Source organism: Apus apus, chromosome 9 (assembly GCF_020740795.1).
Source record: "Apus apus isolate bApuApu2 chromosome 9, bApuApu2.pri.cur, whole genome shotgun sequence".
NCBI classification, from domain to species: domain Eukaryota; kingdom Metazoa; phylum Chordata; class Aves; order Apodiformes; family Apodidae; genus Apus; species Apus apus.
In genome coordinates, this window is record NC_067290.1 from 19,657,449 (window position 1) to 19,680,037 (window position 22,589).

A 22,589-nucleotide genomic window follows, 5' to 3' on the forward strand; every position below is an offset into this window, starting at 1 on the left:
TGCTCACCTTGGGGAACCAGGTCTAGCTCAGGTGCTTTCTGTGTTTGTATAAAAAAATTGTGGTATTGAGCAGCTGAGGAGAATATCTCGGCTCCCCACTGAATTTTTTGTTACTCTGTGGGTTTGGATATGAAAAACTGTTGTTTTCTTCATGCGTGGAAAATCTACGTTGTGTTTTACATCCCCATTGTCCTTCTGCACTGAGAACTGAGGCTGAGGAGATGTGTGAAGTTTCTGTAGTTTGCTGGACATTCATCATTGCTTCATGGTAGCAATACAGTCCAAGCCAACCAAGATGAAATGGTCTGGATCCAGGCTGGTTTCACCTAAGACTTGGGTGATGTGCGTGGGTGATGGACACGGTTGCTCAGCTCTGTCACCCCACCTCCTGTGTCCCTGTCCTCCTCTTCCGTGTCCTGCTTTTGAACCCATCTGCTTTTGCTCTCAGCAATATTTTTAATCAGTGAGGGTTAATGGCAAGAGCATGGTGGCACATGGTGACTTTTTAAGACAGTATTAAAAAACATGTCCAAAAATAAAGGCTGAATTGGGAACAGTCAAATTTCCAGAGGTAATTAAAGGAACTGTTCACATCTATTTAAAGGAGAAAAAAATTGTGTTCTACCTCTTCATCTACTTAAAAATAAACAGGACAAATTGAGATTTGGGTGTGATTCATACCACTCATTTACAGAATCACAGGTTCATTAAAGATAGCCACAAAGTATGAGAACAGGTTTTTGTGTATAAATAGTAATGAAAATTATTATGTTAAGATTAGCCTTTGAGTCAAAACTTGGTGACTGGTTGTTGCTGCAAGCTGCCTTTAGCACTTGGAGACTTTGGCTCCTGTCATCTCAGTTGTTGGTTGGCTTTCAGTGTTGAGTGAAATAAGAAGCAAGTTTTGGCCCTTCTCTAATTAAATAGACATTATTTATATTGTATTAACAAGACCAGCTTAAATGTTACAGCTGCCCAAGGTTTGCATCTTGTAGACTTGAATAGACTCTGACCCTTAAGAATGAATATATCCCTAGAGAGTGTGGGTATCTGCTGTGATCCTTAGTGTGAGTGAGAACATCCTCTCCACCATATTGGTGCTGTAGAGGTTGGTTTATGAAGGTGCCTTAATATTCTGCTCAAAAGAAAACAGAAATAATTGAGAGTCAGCAAAAGAGTTTGTGCCTCTTGGTTGTTACCAGTGATTGCAGTTTACAGTTGAGCATGCTGTAATTAGGCAGCTTAATCAGCTTCTGCACAGGTATCAACCATGTAAAGCATTTCTGAGTTTAACAAAAACACCAGATACCCATCTGTATTTTTTCTTACATTTTTTTTATCAGTATTTGTAATATATCAACAAAATGGAGAAATAAAATGAAAATCAAGGAAATAAACTGTTATGTCTTTTAAAACCCAGGACTGAAAATTATGCTTTCCAGCATCTGCCCATGGCAGATTTCATTCTTTCCTTCCAAACCAGGTATCTCTTGGGGTGGGAGGCTGCTTGAGTACAGTGGTGCTGTGGATGGACAGATGGACATCTGTCTGTCCCATGGCATTCCCAGGGCTGCCAAACCTTGACAAAACAGTGAAATCTGCAAAGAGTCTAAATTCCCACGATTCAAACCCAGCTGGGCTTGTCCAGCTATAAACTGAGCCCATGGGGTTTTGTCCATCACTAGGAATCACCGTCTTTAGCTGCTGATCAGTGAAACGAGGTGGGATGCAGCAAGGGGCGCAGCTCCCAGGGGATGCCAGGTCTCATAAAGGCAGGCATCCATGGAAGTTTCATGAACATAATGGACAGACAGACTTCAAAGGGGCTGTAAAAGGCAAATCTAACTTTTCCCATCTTGGTGCTCTCATTACAGAGAGGGGTGGCAATCTGCTTTGCTCTGCTGTGTTCTATAATACACCCAGGGCAAAAAAAACCCCACCTCATTTCTTTCCCTCCGGGGATTTCTTCACAAATCCAAAACACTGGTGGGTTTCTGCATGTTTGGTTACTTTTCTGCAATAAGAAGCTGTAGCCAGTTTTTCATGGCGCCTTGAGTTGCTTTATCATGTAGGGGAAGTGAGAAGAAATTTGTTGGTACGTGTTTTGATTTGCTTTCATTCTGTTTTCCTAGAATGAAACTTGGCAATGTGGTGTTTGGAGCTGCTGTAAAAGAAATTCATTCTAGCCCTTCTAATCCGCTGTGCAAACTGCTAGGATTTTTCTACCTGGCCTTGCTCTCATGCTTCTTATAAAAGAGAAAAATCATACCTGGGAAAACCTGTCATCCAAAAATCTACCTCAATGCTGGATTTTTAAAAAAATCCATTAAAACTTTAAAGTATTTTATTAGAGGACTGAAGTGCCAGGGATCATTCAGGAAAGGAGGCTAATGAATAGTCTGAGATGCTTTTGGAGGAGTCCTCCAGAAGGATGTCCCTCTCTGAGGCCAGAGCATGCAGCTGGCTGGCTCTGAGCATCAATCCTCATTCTTGCATTGGTTCTTTTATCATCGGCAAGGGCTACCTGATACACGTCTGTAATAATTAGAGAAATTATGTCCTAGAAAGCATATCTTGTCTTGAATGCGGTGACATTCTGGGAGTTGATGGGATTTTAGCAGGGGGTGAGCATGACTTGGGTTTTACCTCCCATCCGAGAACTGGTGGCTTGGTGAAACCTTGGACTGGCTGCTACAGGTGGCCTGATGGGCTTCCCATGGGGTCCTCTCCCACCAAACCATTGCCTGCCTCTTCATGTACTTACTGGAGAAAATTAATAAAATAATTTTATATAATATTTTAAGTGAATATGTATGGTAATAAACTCCAGTGTGAGCACTAAATGATGATTCCAGCTTATGTCCACATCACCACTTGGAACAGTTTTCTTTGTGGCATTTCTTGTGTAACTGCATTTCACAGCCTCCTTACTGAGAAGGTTATTCTGGTAATTTATTTTTTTTCTGCAAACAAGCTATTTTTGAGAAACAGATCTTTCCTAAGGGCAGTCAAGTATCAAACACCAAGTTATGGATGGTGCCAGCTGTGTGTGGAACCACACGCTCCATTTATTCATTAGAGCTGTGCGAGCGCCAAGTGCCAGTTGTGTACCTGTCACTTCAGAGCTTCTAATGAACATCCATCATGTTCACACAGGCACTTATTTGAATAAAGTGAAAGGGAAGTGATTTTTTTTAGAGCACAGTGTGAACTTTTTTTTCATATTTGTAGTCTTTAGGATGAACTTGGAAAGAACATTGTCCAATAGTTCGCATCTCTGAAAAGTTAGAACTCTATGAGAAAAGGATTTGCAGATTCGCTGTGGTCACTGGCTTCACTTGGTTCACTTAATGTTAGAGTGTAATTTCTTGGTATACTATATATTTTTTGTGCTGTTTCAAATTCATTTCCAAACACCTATTCTCTGTCTTTTAATAGTCCCTTGTATTCCCTTTGGCAAAACCAACATCTCTGACGCTTTGTGCGGAACTTAGTTATGTAATTTGGAGAAATAACCTTTACCTCTTTGCTTGCTTGAGTGAACATTCTGGCCTACCAGATTTTTTCTGCTGCTCAGGACTGTCCTAGGTGACACAAAACATGAAATGCAGAAGTGTTGCATTGCCCAATTCACACCAAGGCTCATGGATCCGTAGAGTTTGTGCCCCGAAGCACTGAGTGCTTAGAGCAGGCAGATGGAGACCCAGTTAATGAACTGGGCAGCTGCCTCCACCTTGAGCTGTTCCCTCCTATCCAGGGCACAGGTTGCTGCTGCACCTGTCCTGCCCATAAAGTGAAACCATGGCATGATGATGGAGATAGCTAAGATCTTCTGGGGAACCCATAATCAGCAAATAATTTTCAAGAGTCCCATGGAGAAGAAATCTGTTAGGTGGTCTGAAGCTGCCACATTCATTTCAGAAGTCCTGTTTCATTAAACATTCTTTTCTGCATGGGCTGCTTCAGGGAAAGTACCTAAAATAGATAGATACTGTGGAATACGTCATGGTAGCTTAAATTCCTAGTTGTGTTGTAATGATGGGTATGAAAAACCCATAATTTTTTTTTTTTAAACTAATGTAGTGCAAATTTCATAATTGAAAGAAACTATTTGCAGGAGGAAATATATTTAATATGATTTTATAAAAACTGTCCAATTTTTAGTTTAAACCAAGCACTCGGCAAGTCTGCAACTAAATAAAATTATTTGCAGGCTGTGCATTTCTGGTGGCCATAGTAAGAAGAAATAAATCCATAGGTCAATTACAGCAAGAATAAAGCTAATATTATTAGCCTAGGAAGCCACTCGGAAATGTTGTTTACATAATGATCCTATAAGGTGCTGAGCTTTCACAATTTAATTGTGCATTTGAAGGCAGAGACCTTATAGGTGATTTCCCTTCTTCAGGGACTAAGAGTGCAATGCAATAGACTTTAAGCTTTTCTTCTCATTTTCCTTTTCAAATTAATTGAACAATGACCTCTTGAATTTGAGCTGGCTGGGAATTTGTGGAAGACAGGGAATATCAAAGTAGAGCAATGAGATAATCCTAATTACCTAACCTGGTACTGGCAGCATCTAGTGTATTGTTAGTCTGATAGGATCAGAGTTATCATTACCAGTAATATGATAAATGTTGTCATTTTCCTTTGAAGAAATTATTTTGGGGCATTTTTTTTTTTTCTGTGAGTTGACCTGCTTGCTTTAGAGTAAAGCAGCAAACAACTTAGTGAAAATTCCTGACAATTTTTAAGGGAGAATAAATATTTCTTAGATTCTTCTGGTTATTAAACTTGAAAATTTGCCCACAGATATTATCTTCTTTTAAAAGTTGCAGAGCAGTGGCAGTTTGAAATCTGATAGCCAGCATGTTGGGGTTTTTTCCCAGGGAGCTCTTTGATATAATTATTCAAAATTTAAGTTCAGCTCTTCCTTAGTTTCAAAATACTTTGCAGGATATTGTATTTGGGTCCTGGGCTTCCATTACTAATGGAAAAGTGGAAGAAAGCTGCTGTGGGGCTGGTTGTGCCAGAAGTCACTGAAGTGTGGACCTTCCCGATGGGGCTGGAGCCACCTTCTTATGTAAGGCTGTGGAAATGCAGTTCCTGCTGCAGAAATGGTGTCCTGATTCAAAGTGCCTCTGTTTGATTTCCATCTGGGAAGCAGAAGTTGCCTTCCCTTGTATTGCCTTGGTTTGTGGTGAGATAGAATGATCGAGCGCCTTCAGCATTGCCTCTAACAGTGTCTCCTCCAGTAGCCTGCAGGTGGTGGTCCACATATCTGACGCCTGATAATGATCAACCAAATCTCTAACTCTTTAATTCTGATGTGAAAGCTTTTGTTGTGTTTCCTGTGGTGTCTGTGGGGCTGGCAGGGAGGCAATGGACCTGCCTGGCCCCAGGAGCTGATGGTCTGGAGTCACGTCAGGCAGAGCTGCTCACCACTGTGACCTCCCTGGCAAATTCCCTGCTCTTGAGGACCGTGTTCCCCTCAGAACGGCTCTGCTTTGCCAATAATTCGTTAGAGAGAGGGTGACTGATGTTGTGGAGCCAAGGTGCCAGCTCCCAGCAGTGACATGCACGGGTTGGGTTCCTGTCTTGGGTCTGAGTGGTGCTGCTGCCTCCGAGCTCTCAGCACAGGCCACTTGCTGGTGAATGAGCTGCTCTTCTGGGAGGGGGAAGTTATTAGCAGATGTGCTTTGTGATCCACACAGAAACATTTTTGTAAAGCTGAATTCTATCCCTGGGATGTTTAGTAGTAAGAAATCCCCTTTTACTTGGTTGTGCTCAGTGTAACACAGCACTGGGTCCAGCGCAGGCTCAAACACTGCTGATTATCTCTGTAATTATAGTGAACTAAGCTGGGAAGGAGGGATGGGATCTTAAATTAGGTTTGAAAGGGAAATGGGTAATTGTTGAGGCAGACAGGTTATCCTAGAGACCAGACAGAGGTGGGCTGACAGTGGCAGCTTCTCGGGAGTCATTGGCCAGAGGGTGAGGACCAATAGCACTGGTGCTGCCTGTGGAGCAACACCTGCCACCAGTGGGCCTGGTGTCAAGCTGGTTAGGTCTTCAAAGCAGGGTCTAAGCCCCAGACAGGGGATGGCACTTTCTCAGGATTATGAGATATTTTAGTGTTGTTTTTCTTATTTCCTTCCTTATTCCCATATTTCTTTCCTGCCGCTCAGTGTGAATCTCAGTTTCATTTCCTGATGTGTTTTTGTGTCTCTTCAAATAAGCACAGTGCATCTCCCTGAGTGAAGCTGTGCCCACAGCTTCCCTGTGCTCTTGTCACTGCATTTCTGCACAAATGACAGCTGCTCCTTCAGCAGTCGCTTCTATGCCTCTCATTGTGGTACCTGCAAATTAAAAAGATCTTTGAGAATCATTATTTAACAGGGAATTTTCAAGGCAGTGGTTAAAGTAGAATCTCCCCAACTGGCTGGCCAGGGGAAGATGGATGGGGTTTTGTCTCCTGCATTGGTGGAGCTGATTAGTGGCTTTTGTCATTGCTGAAGGCCCCCGGGGGCTCAGATTGACGGTGGCTCAGTTGTTTTGTATTCTGCTCCTCTGCACTTTTATGTTCCTCCAATGGTTACACTGAGAGAGAGAGAAGAATATTAAACATCAATAAATGAGTCAGGTCACATATGGAGTGTTCAACACATGGCAGTCTCTTTTACAGTAAACCTTGTTCTTATCTAAAATAAAAGTATATGCTCTGTCCAGCTTTCCAAATTTCCCCATAAGGTTGGAAGGGAAACAAAGATCAATCATTGATAAAGAGAGCCCATGGCAGTGGGTAGATGAGACTGTCAAGTGAGGAGGAAATAAAACATGCAAAAAACATTAAAATATTTTGATTCTTAGAGGCTTCTATACATAATCTGCAATTTCTGCAGCCTGAGGCTCCCAGTTCATCTACAGCCCAAGGGGGTCTCAGACCTCGTGTGCACTTTTTTAATGCCATGGATTTGTTTGCAGAAAACAGGTGGATGGGAAGGAGCCTGCAGAGAAGGAAAGTTCTCCTTTCTGAGCCAGGAGAAGTGGCACAAAGGAAGGGTCTTCCTGGGTACCCAGATGTTTAGGGCTGAGTCTCTGAATTTCACAACACAAATGCGCAGGGTTTGTTTGTTGTTTGCTTTGGGGTTTTTTTAAATCCCAAAGGGATTCTAAGCTAAACCTCACCTAAGCTGACAGTCACGAGCACTGGCACCACCTGAAATGCAGGTTTTATTTAAACATTTTCTTCTAATGAGCTATTGAAACAATTTATGTATCTATGCTGCAAAATAGTTTGCAGTGGAAATGTAAATAACAAGTGGCCAATCCCTGCTGGTACAGTACAGAGAAAGTATCATTTTAGGGGCCTCTCAACTGCTGTAGTTGATTTATGGGCTCCATTGTAGCTACTGGTGGACCATCCTGAAGATAGGAGGAAATGAGGCAAGAAATGGTATCATTTGTAATGGCAGCCTGGGGTTTCTCTTGGCCTTGGGGGTTCCGCTGCTCCTCCTGACCATCTGTCCTCCTCTCCCCTCCACTGAGGTTTGTGATGAGTGAGGACAAACATCTTGGAATCTGGGGAGGCAAAACTCAAAGCTGAATTATTTTACAAGTTCTCTGGCAAATGCAGAGTGCTTAAGTGGTGCTTCATGTACTTAAAAATGAATCAGTGCATCAAGGAGTTTGGTTCAAGTGACATAGTGAATCAAAACAATTTAAAAATTCAACATTCTTATGCCCAATTGCAAAAAAAAAAAAAAAATATTGAATGAGCAAAGCAATTTTAACATGTTCTGAATGAAGTTTATAGTATCTTTTATAAGAATTGTTTTTTTTTAAAACAAATTATCACTGACAGCTAAAAAATTGCTTCCATAACATGCCCAGAGGTGAAATAAGTGCTTGAAGGAAATAATGCTGGCAGAATTTCTGTCTTTAAGTGGAGAAGTGGGCTGTGAAAGCTGTTGTGTGGTTAACTAATTTTCTTTAAACTGGAGGGAAAAGCAAAGCAGAGAATGTGTTTTCCCTGGTGAGCTGATATTTCTGGTTGTTTATGAGCTCCTGCATATTGTCATTTTTGAAAAGCAAAACATGAGGAATATATGTAAGAGAACATAGATCATCTGGATGTGTAAACTGAATTTATACACAACCTAAAAATAGTTATAAACTAATGCAGGAGGTGGCAGGTTTACCAGAACTGAATGAACTATTCCAGAAAAAAACACAACGTCCTTTAGCTCTTTCTCTTCCTCTCTCTTCACTCCATCCCTGGGGTGTTTATCCTCAGTGTTGCCTCTGCATGAGGCCAGGTTCTCATAGTGAATAAATGTGAGGGAGGTTTTTTTAATTTCCCCAGGTGCCAGCCAAGATTAGAATTGGAAATAAGTGAACAATGCAAGAAAAACTCTTGCTGTGTTTATCCCAGCTAAAAAAAATTTTCGTTCTCCATCCTCTTGCCAGACCTAGTAAATAGCCATCCTGGGACATTATCCCAGAGCTGCCCTGTTCATCCTGACCCTCTTTAAACATAAGGTCTGACATTGAACTGTGTCCAGGAATGGCAACCTGCTTAAAAAATGGATGGGAATTATCCATGGATGTGGTGCCTGGGCAGGTAGCATCACTGTGGGTCCTGCTCCCTGCGCTGGGTCTGGTGATGCAAAGCAGGGCAGCCCCATCCCTCTTTCTTAGCATATGTTTGAAGTCCCTCACTGTTATCACTTCAGGTATAAGATCTGAGCCTTTTGTGGTCATTGAGCGTAGGCAACGTGGCCACAGCAACTGCCTTGATCTTTTTCTTGAGATGCTAGTGAATGGTCTCAGACAGTGAAAAAAGAAATTAAAGGACTGGTGGTCTTGTTAGGGACTTGAGACCTGTATCAAGTCTTTACATCCTCAGGAGATGAAGGCTGGAGCTGTGTGGACCAGTCCTAGTACAGAATTGGTGAGATATGTTTGTGATGACCAGCACCAGGACATTGTACTGTTGCATCTGAGGGAGCTTAGCATCTTCCTCTGAGTTCTGCTCGCAGGGTAGCTCCTCTTCACTCAGAGAAGATTTAATTTCAGTAATGACCACTGAATAATTTATTCACCTAATTTACAAATATTTTTTATGGGAAACACTTGAGGTTTTAATTACACACTCAGTAAACGATTTGTGCATATCGGTGATTAGAAGTTTAATGAAAATCCCTGTATGTCTGAGTGTTTTGTTCAGGTTTGGGAGCTATTTCCTCTCATGAGGTACCTGCAGGGCTCTCAGCCATGGGGAGAGCAAAGCCCAGACCCCTGCCCCACCCCGGGAGCCTGGGCTTGGATTCTTCATCATCTGCAACAATTTCCTTTTCCCCCCCTCTCCTTTTCAGACTGTTGTAATCTTAGGAGCTGCATTTTTATTATACTTTGGTTCTTGAAATGCATTTCCATGGCAGGTGGTGCCCTGGTATAGTCAGTTTTAGTTAAAAGATATTTGGCATGCTGTAGGTTTGTGTGTGGCAACACCTGAGGAGTGGCATTTTGATGTTTTGACTCTTAAAAATGCAGTTCCACATGGTAACAGCCAGGGAGAGCATTAGATGCAGGCAAACTACAGATTGCCATGGCTGGTACCCTCACCCTGATCAGGAATGAGAAAAAAGGCTGTAGAAGGGCTTAGAAGCAATGCAGGTGATCAGCTCGAGATCATCTGCTCCCTGGTTTTCCAACAGCTTGCTGTGCTTCCAAAGAAATCAGAGCAGAGTTTCAGGGAAGCAAATCCTCCATCTCTGAGGTGCTACTCCAAAATTATCTTTGCAATTTGTTCTGTCATTTACAATGACAATACACCTGAGTAGGGAGAGACAGTATTTAAATGCACAGTCATCTACCATTCATTGTAGGAAAATAAAATCCATTTGTTTGAATCTGCAGAGAACACAGATAAAAATGAAATCCAAACATAATGGCACAGATGTAGCATCCCAGGCAAAATCTCAGTCATTAGCATGCTAGAGATTAATTAGTTCACTCAAGTAGTAGAAGACCCTTCATCTGTCTGCTCTCTGCCAGCTCTGCTTGTAGTTTTTTAAAATTTTCTGCTTTTATTCTTTTTTTCTTTCCTTTTTTTTTTTTTGTCTTTTTCCATAGCATCTGCTTCCCTCTTTTTCTTGTCTTCCATGCAAGAGAAGAGCTGGATTGGAGATAAATCATCCCCACATTGTTGCATTGATTCTAGATTTTTATGTAGATCTCCAATAAAGTACCTGTAGGTTGTTCCAGCTTCTTGCCCTTTTATATGCTAACAGAAGGAGTTATGTAGAAAGGGAGTAAATAAATGATTAAGATCAATTAATTCCTGTCTGAATACTGTGTTTTAAGAGAACAGTGCAGGGTAACAGATGTGCATAAATTTGAAATTTTGATTAAATAATAATATTTATAGCCACAATAAAGAAAAAATACAGGAATAAGGGAATTAAAGTGACCTTGACTCCAGGTACATTATTCCTGTATAGATACTGTTTGACTTTAATTTTTATTAATGTAGATAATGGCTTACATGGGCCTTATGGCTGCATTACTAGTGCTCTAAAATTTAATTAGATTTTTATAGTAGCCATTAATGTCTTCTCTAGGATTATACAATTCAGTAGCAATGCCAGAAAACTTCATCCATTTCTCTGAAAAGAAACTGAAACACGAGTATTTCGTCCCCAAAACTATTCTGAATTTTTCAGCCTTTGAATTATTCTGAAGAATAGAAATATAGAAATCTGGAATAGCTTTTGGCCTGTACATTATCCTTGTTTATGTTAGAAACTGAAGAGATGGATGGTTGGCTTTCACTGGATGTGTGGTCAATCCAGTATTACTTTCTTCTAAATCTTGACTGGTTGAGCACAGCTTTCAGAACAAAGTTTCTTGCTAGAAGTGTTTGAAGGATGTGAGACAAAGAAACATGCAGATTAATTGGAAAGTGTGTTTATGGGAAGAGTGGGGATGATGATTGATTAGCTGATGAGTGGGAAGGAGGTGCCTTATCCAGGGTGGGCTCCAGTTGCACTGCAAACCCTGGTTTCTCAGGGCATTCTCTGTGTTAGGAGATGTGACGTTTGCTGCTGTTACTTATTCACATGTGCCTGGAATGAGCAAAACAAAGAAAGTGCCTTTTTCTGGCATGTTAATCTCTGAGCTTTGTTTTCCATTATCTCACGGTGATGACGTAGAGTCTGTATTAGCATTTCAGAGCAGAGATGTTAACAGATTGAAGGATCAGATGTGTTGGTTAAAGAAATTACACTGATGAATGACAGTGACCTAATTTATAAAACAATCCTCGAGTAGAAAATAATTCACTAATTTGTAATTACATGATTAAGTCACCAAGAACAAAATCAATCATGTCAGAATCATCAAAATAATTGCTGCAAGTTTTCCAGCAGTGCCTTGTGTGTTGTGCTCCCACTCCTGTCCCTCTGCTGAACTGTACACGTGCCAAAAATTAGGATGCAAATTCAGAGGGCACCAGTTCAGGTATTTAACACCAGTATTAACTAGCCAGTAGGTGAGGAAAGTGTGTCTGGCCTGTAAGAAATTACCTGTAAACTTTGGAGGAGAAAGGATAAGGGCAGGTTTGCTGAGGGGTTTCCACAGGGCAAGGTCTGGTGGCTTGGGGCTAAGGACCTGCAAAGCCCCGGGGCAGCCAAGGCACCAGCCTGCTGCTGCTCAGGCTGCCTTTGTGTCATGGGCTCTGAGAAATGAAAATAAATAAGAGAAGTGAGGCAATTAACCATTAGCAACTTTCTTCTTAGAGAAATAATACTTTTAAAGAATTAACAAAAAACCTGTAGTGCTTGGCTTTGGTAAAAACCTGGTGTTGCTGTGACCCTGTAAAGCACTTAAAGTGGAAAGGCAGATAGTTCCAAGTGTGTTTGATAGGCAGTGAAGAGCAGTGGGTGCATCACTACCTGAGAGCTGCATGGCATCTCTTGGCAGTTCCAGAGACAGAAGCAAAACCCGTTGATAGATGGCAAGGAAACAAGAGAACCTGGTAGGGCTCAGGATGTGCTACAGACCATTCAGGAGGTGGGTTCTACATCCTCCCTGCTGGAGGAAGAAGTCTTGTGTTTCATCCTGCCGAGTGGCTGGAGCTGGGCTAGTAGTTCAGGAAGTGACTTGAGAACTATTTATTAGCCAGGAAAAATCAGCATCCAGTGACAACCCTTATTCATTCAGCATTATTGATTCAACTTAGGGCCGTGGTAACTTGTTTCATGAGTAGTTCTGGCAGCATTCCAGGTGAAGGCTGACTTTGCCAAGGAATTTTTTATTAAAAAAAGAACTTGCTTCAACCAGCAGCAATACCCAAAGCTTTGCAGGAGATGGGAAGCAGGAGTCCTGCATTTATTTTAAGATGTATGCAGCAGGACGGGAGCTGCCACTACTTACTTAGGCATCGAGAGATTCAGCAGAAGTTATAATTAAAAAGATCTCCAGCTCCTGTGAAACTGGGAGTCTGATACCTCTGCCTTTAGGTACTTATAATCTTAGTTTTATGTGTGCCAGACCCCTTTGTAAATGGATTAAAGTCTTCATCTCCATTGCTTCAGAGAAAGCCTCATCTGGAAAGTGATCCACTGCTTCTGGAAAGCTACTCTTGCCCCAGAGGGACTCTCCTGTGTTTCAGATATAAATAAAAATAATTTTTAAATCAAAGAAGGTCTACTCTGTAGTTAGTAGAATTTCTAAAAACATGGTTAATCCTAAAAAGCTCTTCTATTTGATATTTCATAGAGCTGAGTTAATAATTCATAATTTAATGTATCTGATTAATTTTGCCTCTTTTTCTGGGAACGTCTTCAAAGCACATAACAATTATCTCAAATGTTCTTATTCAAAATGACTCGGTGACCTCTTTCTAGATCACTTATTCTTGATTCAATTTTTCATAACAGTGCACAGTTTCTATTGGTTATCATTCATTATTTCTCTTTGCTAATTGAGTAATCACAAATCCAGTTAAGAAAAAAATTCAACCCTGTGGCAGGAATGCGTGCAGAAAATGCATTTAAAATTCCTCTGCAAAGTTTAGTTTTAAAAGGCATTTTAGTGACCTGAAAATATATAGAAATAAATGGCATGTGATGCAGAGCAAACAAACTCCTGTGGGAAGTTCCTGGTGGTGAATTGGTTTTGATACTCTGAAGAATATTCGTAGTAAATGTTAAATATCGCTTTTTATAAGATGTGTGACTCAATCAGCAACAAAGGTGGTGTTTATACCTGTCCCTGGGGTGCATGGAAGAAAATGAATGATCCTGTTTTTTCTATGAACACATCGTGGAGGTGGTGGTGGCTCCACCAGTCCCTGGCTGTGCACGGGTGCTGCTGGGTGCTGTTGCAGGGACCTGGGCTCGGGTACCCCCTCTGGCCAAGCAAAGAGCCTTCCCCAGAGCGTCAGAAGGTCCTGGCTCCTGTGTTTTACCTCAACAGCCTCAGGAGGTGATGGAGGTGGCCCCAGAGTTTGAGTCCCTCACCCACTTTGTTGTCCAGAAGGCTGCATGGAGTTTGGGATGAGTGCTGAGCTCTGTTCAAATGGGAAGCAAAATCTGCCCTCAGTGGCTGTCCCAGTAAGGACAGCCTGGCTCAGAAGGGATGCCTGGTTATTTCATTCCCCAAGACAGTTTCATTGTTCCTCTCTTAGGCTCCACAGGTGTTCACATTTGTAGAAGCTTGTGCACTAGGAACCTCCAAATCCCAACACTTCTTGAACCAAGGGATGTGGTTTATGGTGCAGTGTGCCTGGCTCTATTGTTGTCCCTATTTCCATTTATTGGGATAATCCATTTTTTTCTTTAAATCAGCTTTTACACTTTTTTAAGCTTTCTCTAGAATTTTCATTCCAAGGCCACCTCTGTCATTCACTCCACTTCTCCCTCATGTCCCCCCTGCCAGGTCTAAGCACGGCACCATGCCAACCTTCAAGCCCTGAGGATGCTCTCAGAGATGATGAGCTGTAGGACTCCTTCAGTGCCCCTCTGATCTGCAAGTCCTTGATGATTTTTCAGGGAACATTTATAGTGTTAAACTGCACTTACTCTGGAACCTGAGTCCTAGTCAAGGACCATTCAACTACTTAAATGTCCTGCTTAGTCAGCTCTTGAACTGGACTGGAAATCCATGAAGAACTGGGTTACTGAGAACATTCATTTTTCTGGGGTAAATGTAACCACCTTCCTGCGCATGGTTGGGATGAGGGACCACACAAAAAGGCTTGAAGGGGTTCACCACAAGAGCAGAACAGGCAGTTGTGTTGTCTTTGTTCAAGGTCAGAGACAAACGAGTTGAAGTGTAGGATAAACCACCTTGTTCAGGAGGTGTAAACTTCAGGGTATAGTCCCTGGACACCTTTCCTTACTGCCTTGGAAACATGGTACCTCTGACCGAGGAGGACACGGTGTTCTTTTGAGAAAAACAAGTGATGAAATCATGTTATCCTGGGAATTGATGGTGCATTTTAATCCAAGTGATGATCTAACCATGCAAATTGTATAAAGATAATGAACCTGTGCTAGCAGATGCAATGCCCTTAATATCAAGAATTTAATTTACATAATATATTGCTAAGTGCATATGTTTATTAAAATAAAGTTCAGGAGAAGGACAATGGAATTACTCCAGGGCTGAGCTGGCCAGAAGTCTAGCAGTGCATGTGTCCATTATAGGGAGATTTTTCCTTTTATTTCAGAATGCTATTTATTTTACAATTTAAAAATAATACTAATTAGTAGTCAAGTAGATGGCCTTAATGTGATGGTTTCATTAAAGCTAAGGATTTTATTTGGCTGTTATCTTTCTTCCCCTCTTCCTAGCAGTCTGTGGTGGTCATTTATGGTGGCCATGCTAGCACATGCAGTTTGTTAATGAACTTTCCACAAATTAATTATCTCCACTAAACCAGCATTTATAAATACGAGCAGTTATTTTATGTGGTCTAGGAATAAAAGAAAGCCTAATAACTTTCTTGACTTTATTTGTCGGAATTAAAAGTACTTCTCTTTTGGCCTTTTTTCATTAGAAGCTCTAGTAAATTACTGCAAAGAAAGTAGTGGAGACCAGCCTGAATTGGAAAATACAGCTCATAATGCCTTGGTTGAGGCTATTGACTCACCCTAATGTATTTCCAGATGTCAGTGAATTTTATTACATTAGATCTATTGATAGCTTTAGGTGGCTTTTTTCCTGGTTATTCATAGTCACATTTCAATAACCTTTTCCTAAAGGAAGCCTTGTTTTTTCCAGATGAAGCAACTAAAAGGTATCAGCATCAAATCTGATAAGTGGATACCCCATGGATAAGAAAATTACATGGGCTTAATACCTAAGGCAAGTGAGATGCAATCTCAGCAAAAGGAATCTACAAGGAGCAGGATTATTATCAAAGGAAAAAGGAGTATTAACTCTTTCCTTAGAATGGCAGGGAACTGTCTTCATCTTTGTGTGTTCATGGAGGCTTAAAAACCCATGCTTGATGACTTTTGGTGCAGATTTTAGCAAAATGGTTGTTGAAATTAATATAAATCAAACTTTATTAGTCCATGCAGCTTTATCAGAAAATGTGGATAATGAAAGTACTCACACTTACATGGTTGCAGATGATAATTTCCATCCATATGCAGCTCCTTCTCCAAGGCAGACTCATACTGCATTTGCCACATCATCAAGGCTGTGCCATCATTTTCAAGTACAAAATAAGAAATAAACTCTGCCATTTTTGCCACTGCATTTACCTGACCTCCCACTGTGGCTGGTGTGTGTGGTACTTGCCTGTGCTCTGGACGTGGTTGCATGTGTGCTAGATCTGTGCTGGGCCTGGGGAGCTGGGAGAAGTGCTGAAACATTTAGAAGGGCAGCCCTGGTCAGGCTTTGTCTGCCTTTTTTCCAGAAGTTTCTAGTGATTTAGGTCTGGTAACATATTTAGTCTTAGAAATACTCTGGTGTGTTCTGCGTTGGCTTACGGAGTGATGGGGACAAACTTCTTAGCAGGACATGTTGTGATAGGACAAGGGGTGATGGTTTACAACTGGTGGGAGATTTAGATTCAATGTAAGGCAGGAATGCTTTCCAATGAGGATGGTGAAACCTGGCCCAGGTTGCCCAGATGCCCCATCCTAGAAACATTCCAGGTTGCCTGGGGCTCTGAGCAACCTGATCTGGCTGAAGATGCCCCTGCTCACTGCAGGGGGTTGGACTAGATGGCCTGTAAAGGTCCCTTCCAACCCAAACCCCTTCTGTGATTCCGTGAGGTATAAAGCTGGGCTGGATGCACACCCCAGCACTAGAAAATAAATCAGGGAAGGTGGGAAAAATACTTTTCATAGGCTTTTTTTCTTATCTGAACCTCAGGAAAATTGTCAAAGCTTCTGATTACAGCATATGGAAGACACCAGAGTTCTGTTTGGTGATGGCCCCTCTTTGCAGATACGCTGTTCCCTTATGTATCTGTTGTTTCTACAGAGAACGGTCAGAGGTTATGAATGGGATGTGCAGTGGCTTGTGGTGGGCTGGCATGGGGATCTGCTCCTCATGAGGCTGTGCATGTATGTGGGATGTCTCAACAGCTATAGGTGGCACCGTGCCCCAGGTGGCCTCGCTGGCCACATCAGAGAGCCACTGTGCAGCCTGTCCCCGAGGGCTGGGGGGCTGCTGGGAAGGAGATGGAAAGTTAAAAGTTAATTTTCAAGTTAATTTTCAGCCTCTTGTGAGGCTGAGCAGGAGAAACAGTGCCATCTGCTGAGCCTGGGCCTGGGCACAGCAGCAGGCCTGCTGCCTGGCCTGTTCCTCAGCAGGGATCTAGTCTGGAAGATGAACCCTCAAACCAAGACATGTGGATATGCAAACTGGCTGCCTCCTTGCTCTGTGTGATTTTTAAGGGATGTAAGAAACCCAATAAGGGATCATCATAAACCTGGTTTTGTATCAAATCCTACTGTAGTAATCTCATGTGTCGTAGGATCTTCCATTGAAGGACTTTTTATTATTATTTGTATTTATTTTGGGCAGTCTTCTTTAGGAAATACTGTTCTCCAAAGGCTAAGGCACAATCATGTTAAGCAGAAAAGAAATTTTCTCTCTTCACCTTGAGGGATTTTAGAAGTTACAAATTATAAAGCCAATAATAACTTTCATTTAGAAGACTTTTTGACAGGAGGAAAATGAAAAATGAGGAATGTTTCCAAAGAAACTTATTCCAACTCGTGTGCATAAACCTGAGCAGAATCAAAGTCATGTAGAGGCGTGGCAGTCAAACACACCCACTTGCATAAAACAAAAATAGATGCTTTCTTTGACTACTGTGTCTGAATGTGTGGCTTTAAATAGTCTTGAAGGACTTTTGAAGACAATATGCTGAAAGAAATTCTAGCAGCCCACATAGCTCCCATCTGCTTTTGAACCCAGGCACAGGCTGCATCAGACATTAATAACAACAAAAGATGTTTAACTGTGGGTGATCAGCGAGTTTATTTTGGTCCTGCTTAGGCTGAAGCTATCAGTATGATTTGGCACTGGGTACAAATTAGATTATTTGGAAATACTAAAAAATTCTGGCTTGCAAAAAGGAAATTTTGCTTTGTGATATTTTATTATTTTTATTTTCTTTTTGCATCTGAAGAAGTTATTTGTGAACCTTCCCACTCCTCATTTCCAGCAGAGCCAGGGTAAGTGGGATAGAGGGATTTAAATAGTATAGATTTAAGAGACTAATTAAAATAATGGTACTGTAAACTTCCTCATGCTCTTTGGGGAGTGGAGTGCCTGGCTTTTTGTTGCCAACTTTCCTCATTTGAAAGTGACTCAGCCCATCAGTTCACGTGGTGTTATGGGCAAGGTCAAAAGCATCAAGTGTGCAGGTAGTTTGGAATTGCCTGTCTGCAGAAACCAGCAGGGAATTCAATCTATTACATGCACTTGGATGCACTAAACCAACACTCCATGAAGCTATTGGAGCATGGAAGAGGCTTCCTGCTCTCTCCCCAGTTGTTCCTGCAGGTGTGCTGTGTACCTGCCAAAGGGGCTGTTCCTCACTTGATGAACTTAAACATTCCCTGTGATTTTGTTTCTATTAATAAAGCATAATCTTGACAAATCAGAGATTTTGTGTGACAGGAGAGAAAGTATATTTAAGGAAAATCTAATAGAAAAGGTTATTCTGATAATCAGTGACATTCTTGGGAAGCAGGGATAATGCTAGCAAACAAAACTAACCTGAAATGTGTCACTGTCTTCATCTAATTAGTTCTATTCTTACGGTGTCTGTGGAAGCTGGCAAAGAAGGACATTGACATCTGGAGGGTTAGAGGCTGAAGATGGTTGAAATGCATGTTGTTTGAAATAAGAATTTGATTTCACTATGTTAATAGAAAATTATTATTCCATAGAACTGAAATGCAAGATAATTCCCATTTTGGAGTGCGAGGAAATGAGGAAAGCCAAGGCACAATGTTACCATCTAAAGTAGTTGGAAACTATTGATTTTTTTTTATAGCATGCCTGTCATTTTCTTCTGCTCTTGACCTTCAGTATGAGAGGGGTCTTGGGTCTTCTTGCCTCTCTGCCCTCTGGATGATTCCTGTACATCCAGCACATCCTTCCTCTGCCTCTGACCCCTGATTGTTACCAGTCATTGACAGTAAAGACGACTAAAGTGACAGTGGCTGTTTTTGTGTCCTTCCATCCAGCTATAATCTAAGTGCTTGATTACTAAAGCAACACTAAATATATTTGGTACATCATGAAAGACTCAGTTCATGTTTCTCTTCTCATTTCTCATAGCATTGCAGTAGTTTGAATTCTATTATCTTGAAGTGTTGGTCACATTTTTTTAATCTCTTACTTACATAATAACATGAGGCAGCTTTTATCTGACTTACATTGTGCAGTTTAGCTATGGTAAATTTTACAGTTCTGTTTAGAAAAAGTATTTGTTTGTTATACTGACAAAAATTGTTTCTCTGCTCACTGGATCCCTTCTGTGTTTGTCTTTTAAAAAAACACTTTATATTCTGTCCCCTCTCTTAAGACCAACAGCTGCTCAGGAGAGGGGCTGCCTTTCCCTTTTCTGCTTGCACTTTGCCTTGCACACCCACTTAATGGCTGGAGTCCATCACTACTGTGCAAATAGAAAGAATAATTGAGCTATTTCAAATGTACACAAAAACCTGAAGCTTCATTTCCTGCCGTCAGTTACTCAGCTAAGATGAAGATGGGCACCTGTCCATGGGTCGTGGTTTGGGTTTTCATGCTTTACTGCTGCTGGTCCAAAGACCATAGTGTTTTAGGAAAAAAAACAACCTACTCATTCCTTAAGTGTTCCATCAATGGAAGTCTTCATTAACCATGTTTAAATCTTTGCTGCATCTTTGAATTCTTCTTTTACATATAAAATACCAAGGGCCAGGGCCAGCACCAAGTCAGGCAGGTGACTGAGGTGACAGAGTTCTCCTTGTGGCCTCACAAGTAATCTGGTTTCTGTGTTGTCTGAGTTCAAACAAATTCTGATAAGTAATAAAGCTATTATAAATTATGTGCAATGTTGTATTAGTATGTGGTTAATGTAGCATCATGCTTGCTTTTGTAACTAATTGCTGCCTTAACAGACTTAGTGATTATTGGAACTGTGGTTAGATAAGTGGCAGTGGACAGGAGATGATCTAGAAAAGCAGTGTTTTATGAAGCTTTCTCATCTCCATAAGGGGTTAATTCTCATTGTCTTTTGCATAACCATAGATCATGGCCAACTTTTAGCTACCCACTAAAATTCAGATTAAAACTCTGCAGAGACTTGTTTTTTTTCAAGTCTCTGAGCAGTCACTTGACAACACGCAAAGTGGAAGATGAGTTCTGGTGAGGCTGGGAAGTAGGTGGTGTCTGAGGGTAAGTGTATTTGGAAAAAAGCTGTGAAAATCCACAGCACAAGCAGCCCAGAGATACCTGAAATATGCTGCATTTAAGCTTTTTGCTCATAGACAAGCTGCTAATCCTGGGAATAGCAAAGGGTTTTCAAATCCAGAGTCAAGAGGCTTAGGTCTGGGTTTGAGCAATTCAGATACAAGTGGGTTAAGGTCAGTCTGAGCCTACAACATGGACATACCTTCTTTTCATCTCTAAATAATGTGGTTGGTAGATCTGTGTGTCCCCTGACTTTCTTTCATCAGGCTGAAGGGGCTGGTGCTTCCATAGGGAATCTGCTTTAAGGGGAATTTCACCACAGACGGTCGCAGGCAAAGTGAAGGAGGTTCAACATCTTTCATGTATCATAGGCTGTAAACAAACTGTGCAGGCCAGGCCACCTGAAGGACAGCTATATTATATTTCAGATCAAAATGTGCTTCGAAGAAATGTCTCTAAGTGGTACAGTGTGTGATTTCATGCTTTATTGTTCCTCAATCTGTTCAGTTTACAGGGAAAAACATATTTTTCATTCTCCAAGTTGGTTGCTTTGCCAACCCTACGTGAGCTCTGCAACCCAAGCTGTGATCTTTCTGGCTTCCACACTTCCATCAGTAATAAAACATCTGCAGGACAAATTCTTCTCTTAGTTACACCTGTGAAACCCCATGATCTTTCCAGGATTTCATAGGCAAAACTGAGCAGGGAACAGCAGCCCTTTGGAAAATCCACAGGACATGGAGCCATCAGAGCAAAGCTACAGGCTGGGAGAGCATCTGTTAGACTTGTGCAGAGGAGTATGGCTGAAGGAAAGGTGACAATGTAATTAAGAAAATATGACAATGGTGAAAGTTTTCTGAGAGTGAGATTTACAGAACTGTAGGATGTTCTCTCAAGGAGGTGGTGACAGGTCCCTTGCTTGGATATTTTCTGTGAAAGGGTAGAAAGGAGATGTTATTCATCATAGCTGGAGGTAATTCAGGCATTTGGGGAGCAGTGATATGAACAATGGTCACAGATTGGCAGTATTTTACAGTCTACTAGGTTTTTTAAGTAGGACAACTCTTTGTTCCCCTTTATTTGATGTTTTCTTCCCACAACATGATATTCCAACCTTCCTGTGACTCATCAGAAGTGCAGTATGATAAGAAGTGCAAAGCCCATCATTTCTGGTGGCTGCTGGCATTTGCATGGCTGCAATTTCAATGCAAAGCACATTTGAGAGATTGTGCTCATAGACAGGCTGCCCTAATTAGTGTTCATTCAGTGTTTCTCAAAAACTGGAGCAGAAGGAGAGGCTAGTTTTTCCTTTTTTAGGATTCACAGCAGCCTTCCCTCTGGTCCAGGTTTCAGAGCAGACTCTTGGGCCCATCCTGTCTGGCTCTTTCAAAGTCCCCTTTGCTGCTTTGGGTGGTCCCGTCTCTCCTGGATGTCTCCTCCTGCATCTGCAATGCCACACCTTGCTGCTCTGCAGCTGCTGCTGGGTTTGAGGGCCTTGCTTTGAAATAGTTTGTGTTTGGTTTATATGCCTTTCACATGGTTCTTTCTGCAGTCCTGCCTTCTCCTCGTGTGGCTCCGTTATATCTGTGTGGAGGTTTCCAGAGCCTTCAAACACTTCTGGATTAAGGACCTACGTACAAGAGGCTGTTGACCTGCTGATCCTCTGTGTTGCTTCTGTACGGCTGTTTCTCACAGTGTAAAGCTTCTATAAAAACCCTTGTGCAGTCAGAAATGTTCTCATCTGCCCTGAACACCTTCCTTTGTTGTAAGTCTTGGTGTATGAGAACGTGAATTAGCACTGTGATTAGTCTCCTGCGTGTCTCTCTCTTGTGCTCAATGGCAAACTGAAACACATCCTGGGAAAATATTTATAAATGGAGATGATGAGCTGGTATTTTTTTTTCAAACTACATAAGAAAGAAAACATTTTCAATCACAGTAAAGACATATGCACCAGGCTCTGGTGTCTGGGACACTGATGTGCTGCTGATCACTTTGGTGCCAAGTTTCTGCTCTGTGTGACTAAAGGCTGTTGCCCAGGGAGCCCAGCAGGATATTTTATTAGCAGAATGGTATTTTTAAAGGGCCACCCTTTAGCCACTGGAGAGAAGAACTTGGAAATGAGAGAGATTTTTGAACTGGTATGAGTGATTTTTACACAGTGACCTCTCTGTGGGTGAAAGGAGGGCTCGTATTTTCACATCTGCCAGTGGGACTGATTTCATGAGCTTTAAATGTCTCTCATAACTTTGGGGGATGGAGAATCAGGAATTGTCATGACTATTAGAACAGTTACCCAAATCACAAAAGCTACTTGGCTTCACCTGCTGGCTGGACTGACTTAATGAGCCAAATTCTGTAATTCTTACTCAAAACTCATGGCCATCTAGGAAGATTTGCAGGTGTGAATGCTCTGCAGGTTCTTGCTTTTCCACTCCTCACTCTTGTTGTGACTCAAAGCCATCCTTCTTGGGAACCCCTCCAACCAGGTAAAATGAGCAAGCTCACCAGAGGACAGATGGGTAATACAGAAGGCAGTGACAAGGTCTCTGCAGGAATTTGTGTCTGCAGGGCTGGAAGGAGAAGAGAGGAGGCAGCTTTGGGCAGGGAAGCAGAGCAATTTCTGGCAAGCAGAGACTAGCTGGAGAGGT

At 41.7% G+C, this 22,589-nt stretch overlaps 1 protein-coding gene across 5 annotated transcripts in view; it reads left to right on the top strand.

The window, feature by feature from the left end:
* LOC127388327 (contactin-4) overlaps positions 1-22,589 on the top strand; it is a 287,077-nt gene that overhangs the window by 94,536 nt on the left and 169,952 nt on the right. The gene's annotated exons all lie outside the window — the stretch shown is intronic.